This window comes from Drosophila elegans, unplaced genomic scaffold (genome assembly GCF_018152505.1).
Source record: "Drosophila elegans isolate 14027-0461.03 unplaced genomic scaffold, ASM1815250v1 contig_397, whole genome shotgun sequence".
Classification (NCBI taxonomy): Eukaryota; Metazoa; Arthropoda; class Insecta; order Diptera; family Drosophilidae; genus Drosophila; species Drosophila elegans.
Window position 1 is genome coordinate 1314944 of NW_024545782.1, and position 11841 is coordinate 1326784.

The window sequence follows — 11841 nt, forward strand, 5'->3', positions numbered from 1 at the left end:
TATAACTGTGTCGTACCTGTTCGTAGCAAAGTTATTCTGAAAAACCATGGTTCCAAAGAAACATCAAAGACGCAATATTACAGCGTGACGGGGCGTACAATAAGTGGAGAAGGTACAGGACACCTCAAGCTTACGCAGTGTTCAAGTCATTGAGAAAAAAAGTGACCAAACTTACTGACACCGCCAAGGCAAATTTCTATTCCCATAAATTCAACAATGCATCTTCCACTGCTCAGACCTGGAAAATAATTAAAAAGCTGGGAATATGCAAAGTTAAACCAAGACTTGAACAAGACATTAATGTAAATGAACTTAATAAAAAGTTCTTAAGCTGCAAAGTACCTGAAATCACTGAAAATAAATATCTGAACCCACGATTTGTATCCGAAACTGTCTGTGATATTAGATTTAGGTTTTTGTGTGTTAATCAGTGTGATGTCCTACAAAGTATACTAAGAATTAAGAGTGACGCCACTGGGTCTGACAACATAAGCCCTAAATTCATAAAAATTCTGCTGCCAAAAATCCTGCCATACATAACCTATACCTTTAATACTGTACTGACAAAATCTACTTATCCGGACAGTTGGAAAGCGGCAAAAATAATTCCGATTCCTAAATCAAATAATGAGTACAGACCCATCTCCATTTTACCATGCCTATCAAAGGTATTTGAGAATCTCATGGCTGATCAAATTAATAAATTTATGTCCGACAATGCAATGCTTACTAATAATCAGTCTGGTTTTAGGAAAAACAGAAGCTGTACCTCAGCTATTATAAAAATTGCAGACGACATAAGGGAACAAATAGACGAAAACAATGTTACACTCTTAGTTTTACTGGACTATAGTAAGGCCTTCGATACAGTAAACCATAATGTCCTTTGTGCAAAACTACGTAATATGTTTATGTTTTCTAAAACTTCTGTCAAACTTGTGTCTTCGTACCTACAAAATCGTCGTCAATCTGTTGTACTGTCTAGCGTTTCGTCCTCATATGAAAATGTTAATCGTGGTGTACCCCAAGGGTCTGTGCTTGGTCCCTTATTGTTTACCTTATATGTTAATGACCTTCCAAATGCGTTATCTGAATGTAATGTACACTTGTATGCTGATGATGTCCAAATGTATGTGAGTCGTCCTTTAAACAGAATAAATGAATGTATAGATGTTTGTAACAGAGAACTTGAACGTGTAAATGAGTGGGCCGGCAACAATGGACTTGGGATCAACCCATCAAAATCAAAATGTCTTGTCATAAGTAAAAGAAAGATGATTTTTAACAATTTGCAGCCACTGAGTATGAATAGCACGCCACTTGAGTACGTGGATACAGCTGTAAACTTAGGTTTTACATTCAACAGAACTCTTACCTGGAATGATCATATTAAAAAGTCTGTAGGGAAAACATATGGCATAATAAGGACATTATCCGTAACTAAAAATGGCCTGCCCACCCATATACGTTTACTAATAGCTAAAACCTGCATTGTTCCAGCGCTATTTTATGGAGTAGAAGTTTTTTCAAACTGTGACACTACCAATAAGAACAGAATTAAAGTTCTATTTAATTGCATAGCCAGGTATATATTCAACCAACCACATACAGATCACGTATCCGAATTTTCGCTGAAAATATTCGATATCTCGCTAAATGAATGGATAAAGATGCGGAACTTAATTTTTCTGCAAAAAATTATTTTCCAAAAAGAACCTTTGTATCTCTTCGAAAAACTTCAATTTACATCCTCTAGAAGAGCAAACAATCTTACTTGCATAAGACCTAGATCATTGACATCCGAAAGACAATTTTTAATTAATGCTATTCGATCATGGAATCAGCTCCCAAACCATCTTAAAAATATTAGCAGTGCCACGCAATTCAAGATAAAATTATTCACACACCTTAAAAACACTATTACGTAAATTAAAGTAAAAATAGAAGGCGACTTAGGTTAGTTTTTATGAAAATTAGTTTTAAGTATAATGTAACAATTAGATATTTGCAAACTCGTAGTGACTAGCGCATTAACTTATAAGTTCCAAACTTGTAGCGTTAGGATGAAATTTTATAATATATACAAATACAAATACAAAGTAAAACACACTTTAATCTTAAAGTTTTTAATCTATACATTGACAACGGTAGGGAGTATATATCTAACGATATGCGAGAGTTCTGCGTTCAGAAAGGAATAAGTTACCACTTGACTGTACCATATACTCCACAATTAAATGGAGTTTCAGAACGAATGATCAGAACAATTACTGAAAAGGCTCCTGCCATGGTAAATGGTGCCAGACTAGATAAATCTTTTTGGGGTGAAGCGGTGTTGACGGCAACGTATTTAATAAATAGGATTCCAAGCAGAGCATTTGGAGATCGGGAAACAACGCCGTATGAAATGTGGCATAATAGAAAGCCGATTTTGAAATATTTAAAAATATTTGGTTCGACTGTTTATGTGCATAACAAGATTAGGAAACGAAAATTTGACGATAAATCGTTCAAAATTATATTTGTCGGGTACGAACCAAATGGCTTAAAGGTATGGGATATTGAAAATGAGATATTTATGGTTGCCAGAGACGTAGTTGTGGATGAGACAAATATGGTTAACTCTAGAGCTACTAAAAGGGAAATCCTGAATGATAGTAAGGATAATAATAAGAAAATTAAATTCCTGAAGGAGAGTAAGGAAAGTATGCCCCTGAATGAAAGTAAGGAAGGTGTTGATTGTAATTTCCAGAATGAGAGTATGGAATATTTTAAACAAGGTTTCCTGAATAAGAGTAAGAATAAAGTAAATGAAAATTTCCAGAATGAGAGTATGGAACATTTTAAACTAAAGATCCTGAATGAGAGTTAGGATTACGTAAATAAAAATGTTCAAAATGAGAGTTTTGAACAAGAGATCCTGAACGAAAGTAAGGATAGCGATAACAACAGTGTCCTGAATGAGAGTAAGGCAGGAAAGCAGCCTAGAAAATTTTCAACAAATGAAATTGGTAATAAAGCTAACGATATAACTAGAAGAAGCGAAAGATTGAAAAATAGACCACACATACCTTATAGTGAAGACTATCTAAGTCTAAATAATTTATAATGAATGCTCACACTGTTTTTAATGAAGTTTCTTATTCATTTGATGAAGTAGAAAGTAGAAAAGATAAGTTTTTATGGGTCAAAGCTATCAAGGTTGAACTCGTTGCTCATGAATTAAATAAGACATGGACTATTGGTAAAAGGCCTGAAAATTAGAGCATTGTAGAGTGTAAGTGGGTATTTACTTCAAATCATGATGAAACGGGAAATCCAATCGCTCCTGTTGCGAGAATTTCTAGTTTCCGTTTTATTTTATCGATTGCAAATCAATATAATTAATAATATAAACTGCTTTTCTCAATGGTACGCTGAAGGAAGAAGTATATATAAAAGTTCCTCAAGGAATTATTTGTAATCGTGAAAACGTATGCAAATTGAACAATGGGCATTTGTGGGCTCAAACAAGCAGCTAGATGCTGGTTTGAAGTTTTTGAGCAGGCATTAAAAGAATGTAGATTTAAAAATTCACCCGTTGATCGTTGCATATATGTTCAAGATAGAGGCAATATCAAGAGAAATATTTATGTCTTACTATATGTGGATGACTTAGTAATAGGAACATCAGATACAGAAGTATTAAACAATTTTATCCAATACCTAAGGACAAAATTTAGACTGACTGACTTGGGTGATATTCGTTACTTTATTGGAATGAAAATAGAAATTGGCCAAGATTAGATATCTTTAGGCCAATCCGCGTATATTAAAAAGGTTTTAAATAAGTTTAATATGGAAGACTGCAAGTCTGTAAATACTCCGTTTCCGTCTAAACTAGATTATGAAATTTAATTGGTAGTTTAATGTACATAATGCTTTGTACACGTCCTGATAAAGCTACTGCTGTGAAGTAGATATACTAATAAAAATAATATAGAACTAAGGCAATGTTTTAAAAGGGTCTTAAGGTATCTTTAAGGAAACATTGATTTGAAGTTAATTTTCAAGAAAAATATAAATTACGAACACATATTTTTTGGCTATGTCGACTCAGATTGGGGTGGAAATGAGAATGACAGAAAAAGTACATCTGGTTACCTTTTTAAAATGTTAAATTCAAATTTCATTTGTTGGAATACAAAAGACAGAATTCTGTGGCAGCTTCACCCACTGAAACAGAATACATGACATTGTTTGAAGCTGTAAGAGAAGCATTATGGCTTAAGTCCCTCTTAGAAAGCATTTACATTAAATTTGATAAGCCAATAAAGTTGTTTGAAGATACCCAGGGATGTATAAGCATAGCCAGCAATCCGTCTTGTCATAAGAGGTCAAAACATATTGGTATAAAGAATCATTTTTCCAGATTGAGTATATTCCTACAGAGAATCAGCTGACAGACGAAACCATTACCTCATGGAAGATTCTCGTTATTAAGAAGGCAATTGGGACTACATCAAGAAGAATAACCTCAACAAAAGAAGACACGATTAAATCTAATTTCGTTAAACTGAAGTACCTTTCAAAATTTTAATTTGATTTATCTTATATTTTTATTCTTAATCAATGAGGAAACCTTGAAAAACAAACAAAAATAATCTAATTAAGTTTAGTAATCGAAATTCCTTTTTTAATTTTAATTTTGTTAATCTGATGATATTATTGGGTTTTATCTGGGTTTCCCAATCCTTGCAGCAAATGCTGGGTTATACAAGTATTGTAACACTTCCCCTTATACCCACCAGTCACATTGAATGAACACCATTATATTTTGTGACATGAGTAATAATATTTCAATGTCATTTTGAGGGGCGGGTTGAACATAACAAAGCTAAGATCCCATCATTGAATTTTATATGATAGCAAAAATTATCATTTTAGAAATCCCTCAATGATCGAATTTGGGCACATTGTATTTTCTTCTTTTCTCTTCCTTCTGATCTTGACGTGTAAGTGGCGGGTTGTGTGCGTGGTAAATACAATATAAATCTTTCATAAATTAATATAAATCAAGTTTCTTATAACTAAAATGGTTAAAGGGTGAGGCAATTTAAATACTAAAATAGCTCCCATGGAAACAATCGGAAAAAAAAATATTATAACTTTTCTGTTTTTATACCCTTGCAGAGGGTATTATAATTTCAGTCAGAAGTTTGCAACGCAGTGAAGGAGACATCTCCGACCCTATAAAGTATATATATTCTTGATCAGCATCACTAGGAGAGTCGATCTAGCCATGTCCGTCTGTCCGTCTGTATGTCTGTCCGTCCGTTTCTACGCAAACTAGTCTCTCAGTTTTAAAGCTATCTGCATGAAACTTTCCCAAAAGTTATCTTTCTATTGCAGGTAGTATATAAGTCGGAACGAGCCGGATCGGACGACTATAGCATATAGCTCCCATAGGAACAATCGGAAAAATAAATAAAAAAAATTATAACTTTGCTGTTTTTTAATTTTTTTTTTTAGTTTTTCGAGATATAGTTATGGTTAAATATTTCAGAAATACGGTTTAAATTTCATCAAAATCGGACGACTATAGCATATAGCTCCCATAGGAACAATCATAAAAATAAATAAAAAAAATTATAACTTTGTTGTTTTTTTAATTTTTTATTTTAGTTCTTCGAGATATAGTTATGGTTAAATATTTCAGAAATACGGTTTAAATTTCATCAAAATCGGACGACTATAGCATATAGCTCCCATAGGAACAATCATAAAAATAAATAAAAAAAATTATAACTTTGTTGTTTTTTTAATTTTTTATTTTAGTTCTTCGAGATATAGTAATGGTTAAATATTTCAGATTTACGGTTTAAATTTCATCAAAATCGGAGCATATAGTTCCCATAGGAACAATCGTTTAGCTGCCATAGGAACTATCGAATAATTAAGCTGCAAATCATCATTGCTTCAATGTTTTTAAACATACACACAAGTAAATCATAGTTTTAACGTCTTCAAGAGTATTTAGTTTTTAAATATAGCTGCAAGGGTATATGAACTTCGGCTTGCCGAAGATTGCTTCCTTTTCTTGTTTAATTTTTTATTAGTTTTTGAGATATTGTACCGGTTTATTAATTTATTTATTATATAACTGCCATAGGAACGATCAAATATTTGAGCTGAATATTATAAAAAACCTCAATGATTGTAAACTTATAAGCATAAAAATCAAAATTTAGATGTTTTAAAGATTTATAAATTTTTTTTTTTTTAAATTTTGCAATAGCTGCAAAAGTATATAAACTTTGGCTTGGCAATAAATTTGGTATCAGAAGTTTTGTATGTTGAAATCACGATCGTGATGACTTTTATAACTTGTTAAGAGGTGTTTGCTATCAGAAGATTTTGTTTGAGTACTCCAATAGTATTAATATAATTAAATACTTAGTACTAATTTAAGCTTTACTAACAAGAAACTATCAAGAAATACTTTTTCAGATTTTCCAAAAACAAAACAACAATATCTTTATGATATCGTAAATTGAAATCGTAACTAAAAATCGTAATTAAAATTTATTCTGAAAAAATAATTTGTATCGTAGTATATCCAAATTAATAGAAAAACAGCGAAGTTATAATTTTTTCATATATTTTTCAAATTGTTCCCATGGAGAGCAACATGTATACTATAGCCAATTGAACTAAACTATCGTTACAAGAATTTTTAACTATTGGGTATGACAAATTTTTTATTATAATGAGTATTGAATTATAACCGCGAAAGTATCAAAATTAAAATATTGTGGCTTAAAAGTTACCCCTTAAACTACAATTTTAAACTCTTCGGAATAAAAATGAAACTAAAAAGTAAGAGGGTTATATTATTAACTATTATTAATTAATGTAGTTATACCCGTTACTCGTAGAGTAAAAAAGTATATTGTAATCGTTGAAAAGTATGTAACAGGTAAAGGGAAGCGTTTACGACCCTATAAAGTATATATATTCTTGAACAGGATAAATAGCCGAGTCGATCTAGTAATGGACGTCTGCCTGTCTGTGTGTATGAACACACAAAATAGAACTATTGGGAAAGTTTAAGGCAGTGAGCTTTAAAACTGAGAGAAAAGTTTGCCAGGATATGGATTGACAAACAGACGGACATGGCTAAAAGTATATATATTCTTTATGGGGTCGGCAATGATTCCTTCTGACTGATTAAAGAGTAAGTTGTCTGGCTCCCAATTGAACATTAAAATGTTCATAGCTCCGTTGTTTTAAAGATTTTTGCTTACATCTTGCTTACTTATATGATACATAGTACGTTACTTCATATAATTTTGCTTAACTTAAAATTTTTTCCGTTAACTTAAAATTTTTTAATAACGTTTTTTTCATTAAATTGGTGTTGCATACTTTTAAAAGAAAATGCATGCCCGCTAGCTGCTCTGAACTAATAAAAGTTGGCGATTATCGGCTAAGGGGGTCTTCAACTCTCAAGGCGAGACATTTAGTAGTTATTTAGATAATTAATTACGAAAGTTCTACTGCGTAGATTTAAAAAGTTTTTTTTATTATTTAAAGATGTGTTTTGACTTGTAAATTCATTTTGTAGCGTATTTACAGACACATATAAATTTAAATTGTGAAAAACAAAGATTTTTTAAACTGCGAGAGTAGAAGACTCCCTTAATAACATTTAAAAACAAATTTTTAGGACCTGCTATGTATCAAAAAGTGAAGAAATCTCATGAGCTATATTTTTAAAAAGTCAAAAATCGTTTGCGATTTTTCAAAAATTAGCAATAAACTCTAAAAATATAGAACAAACTTTATATTATAATTTCAAAACCTATGTACCAACATTAGACAAACAAAGGCACCGTGATTAGCATTCGACAATATATCTTAAACGAGATATAGCATTTGTTTGTAGACTTACTAGTTTACAAGCTATGGAAGTACAACATTTAGCCGCTTCTAGCTGATTTTCCGCAAAATAGTTTTTCAAAAATTTTTAGGCTAAATTTTATTTTTAACGACCGACCAAGCACTTAAAAATTTAAACGAGGGTTCTAATATAAGCCCTTTACATTTATTGAAACCGACAAACAAGTATTCTTTGTTTTGAAAATATTCACCACCACATTCTAACATAACACAGAACACACAACTACTAAACATTTTTTTATTTTTTATTTCACATGATAGCAAAATGTTTAGCATTGTGTTCGATGCAGAGGATGTGCTTGAGAAGGCCCTTCGAACTACTAGAGTGAAGTGCTGCTTCCCATTCGAATATTAATGGTCAGCAGCACTGGGGAAACTACTGCAGTCAGATCTACCGAGCTAACGTCTCGTTCAAACGTCCCGATCATCCGGAGCTGCACAGGGTATTTATTGTGAAGAGCGTTCCTCACCTAAAGTCAGTGGAGTTCATTGAAGATCTAGAAGTGTATCTGAAAGAGAATATCACTTACCACGAAGTCTTTCTCCGGCTAGATCTCATGATGCAGTGCAAGCGTCGCTTTGGGCCCAAGTAAGTGATAATCAAGTAATAAAAAATAAAATTGGAACAGATCGTGCTCGTTATGATGAGAGTGAGATGCTAATGAGTTAATTGTAAGTAGTGATTAAATATTCGAGTTGATTGCGATCAACAAATAAAATTTAAGGGAGGCTTAAGAGGCCTTACCAATGTAACCCCCGAAACACAAGGCACTCTTTAGAACTTTATTTTATAACTATTTCACATAATAATTAATTAAAATAGCTAATTAATAATTAAAATTTTTTACTGGATTATTGGCTGTTTGCCGATGATCAAAAAATAAATAACAAGAAATGAAGCAAACTTCGGCAAGCAGAAGTTCATATACCCTTGCAACTATTGCATAAACTAAATATTCTTGAAAACATTTAAATTATGATTAACTTGCGTATATGCTTAAAAACATTGAAGCTATGATGATTTGCAGCTCAATTATTCGAGAGTTCCTATGGCAGCTTTATGATATCGTTTTCCGATTTTGAAAAAATTAAAAGCGTAATTCTGAACTGTAACATTATTAATTAATCATAAAGAATTTCTAAAAAAAAAAAATTTCAAAATAAAAAAGTTAAATTAAAAAAAAATTTTTTTTTAAATATTTTTTTTTGTTCTAATGGGAGCTATAAGTTATAGAACTCGAAGAACTAAAAAAAATATTTAAAAACACCAAAGTTATAATAGTTTTTATTTATTTTTCCGACTGTTCCTATGGGAGCTATATGTCTTCCTATTTTTATGAAATTTAAACCGTAATTCTGAAATATTTAACCATTACTATATCTCGGAGAACTAAAAAAAATTATTTAATTATTTTTCCGATTTTTCCTATGGGAGCTTAATGCTATAGTCGCCCGATCCGTCACGTTTCGACTTATGTACTACCAGGAATAGAAAGACAACTTTTGCCAAAGTTTCATGCAACTGAGAGACTAGTTTGCGTAGAAACGGACGGACAGACGGACATGGCTAGATCGACTCTCCTAGTGATGCTGATCAAGAACATATACACTTTATAGGGTCGGAAATGTCTCCTTCATTGCTTTGCACTGTTTGCACTGGTACATAAATTTATATTTATGAATCCATTTTTATACAATCTGTTATTAATCAGCGAGTGTAGAGACGATTGTCTACCGATTAAGCCGAAGGCATACAAAAAATACCGTACGAAAAACCAATCATGGAAATCAAAATATTTCTTCACAAACAGTCTTGTATGGTTTGATCGTTTGATGCCAAACAAAGCAATTGAACTATACCAGGTGTACCAATGATCGAGTGAACCCGAAAATGTATAACTCGTTGCAGATTTCTGGTATGGATGGAGCGGGAATGTGTTGGATAAACTTCAGCACAGCCCACTAAACTCATAAAAATTACGTTTTTGTTTCAAAATTTTTTTCCCAAAATATTAACAAATTAAAAATCAAGAAAATAAGCTAACTTCTTTTATAGTCGAAACGAGCTGGATTTGAGGAATATAGCATATAGTTCCCATAGAAACAATCAAAATACAAAAATTATAACTTTTCAGTTTTTTATTTTTTTTTTAATTTTTGAGATATTGTAATGGTATATAACCTCAGAATTAAGCTTATAACTTTATGAAAATCAGAAATCGATATCATATAGCTGCCATAGGAACGATCGAATAATTTAACTGAAAATTAGCTTCAATGATTGTAAACTTATTAGCATATTAATCAAAATTTAGATGTTTTAAAAATTTAAATATTTTTTTAACTTTGCAGAAGTTGCAACAGTAAGTTAAGCTTGCCTAAAAATTTGGTATCAGAAATTTTGTATGTTGAAATTACGATTGTGACGACTTTTTTAATTCGTTAAGAGGTTAAAACATTTAATTAGATTTTATACTGTGTGTGTGTTTTCATCATATCTATCGATAAACACAACAATTTTCAAAATATAACTATTATTTTATAAGCTAATAAGTCCTCTGTCGTCCCTCTGTCGCCGTTCTGCGGACTCTCTGCCGATTTTCTGACGGTGCTCGGTCGGTGCTCGGTCGCTGTTCGGCCGCTGCTTGCGAGACACAAAACGGAAGAATTTTAAGCGGGAGTGCTGCACGCACTTAGCTTTTTTTGGTGGTTTTGCAGCTCGTCAGATTGTTCTGTGGGATTATATTTAGATTGAAATTTGTTATTATTGGAAAAGTTTTAGGCAGAGATCTTAAAAACTGAGAGACAAGTTTGCCAAGATATGGATGGACAAACAGTAGGACTTAGCTTAAAGAATTTGTATTCTTTATGGGGTCGGCAATGATTCCTTCTGACTGATTAAAGAGTAAGTTGTCTGGCTCCCAATTGAACATTAAAATCTTCAAAGCTCCGTTGATTTTAAGATATTTGCTTACATCTTGCTTGCTTATATGCATAGTACCTGACTTCATATAATTATTTATATAATTAATAGTTTTAAAATGTAATTTGTACTATCTTAAAAATATTTAATAAACAAGTTTTTCCCTTTCACTTAAACGCTTTTTTTTAATATTATTTTCACCAAATTGGTGTTGCATACTTTTAAAAGAAAATGCATGCCTGCTTGCTGCTCTAAACTAATAAAAGTTGGCGATTATCGACTAAGAGGGTCTTCTACTCTCGAGGCGAGAGACTTTAATTTTTTTAAAGCCACAAACAAATATTTTTTATTTTGAAAATATTCACCACCACATTCTGACATAACACAAAACACACAAATACTAAACAAATTTTTTATTCTGAGTGTATCGTAATTAAATAATTAACTTTAAATTGGCACATGCAAATTTGAAATAATATAATTAGCTGTCAATCGAACTAAATATATTAAAAAAAAAACAAGAAAGAAAGCAAACTTCGGCAAGCCGAAGTTCATATACCCTTGCAGCTATTGCATGAATTAAATACTTTTGAAAACATTTAAATTATGATTTACTTGAGTATATGCTGAAAAACATTGAAACTATGATGATTTGCAGCTCAATTATTAGATAGTTATTTTATATATTTTTATTATTTCTATGGGAGCTATATGCTATAGACGTCCGATTTTGATAAAATTTAAAACATAATTCTGAAATAATTAAACATTGCTATATGTCGAAGAACTAAAAAAAAAATTAAAAAACAGAAAAGTTATAATTTTTTTTCATTTATTTTTCCGATTGTTCCTATGGGAGCTATATGCTATAGTCGTCCGATTTTGATGAAATTTTAATCATAATTCTGAAATATTTAACCATTACTATATCTCGAAGAACTAAACAAAAAATTAAAAAACAGCAAAGTTATAATTTT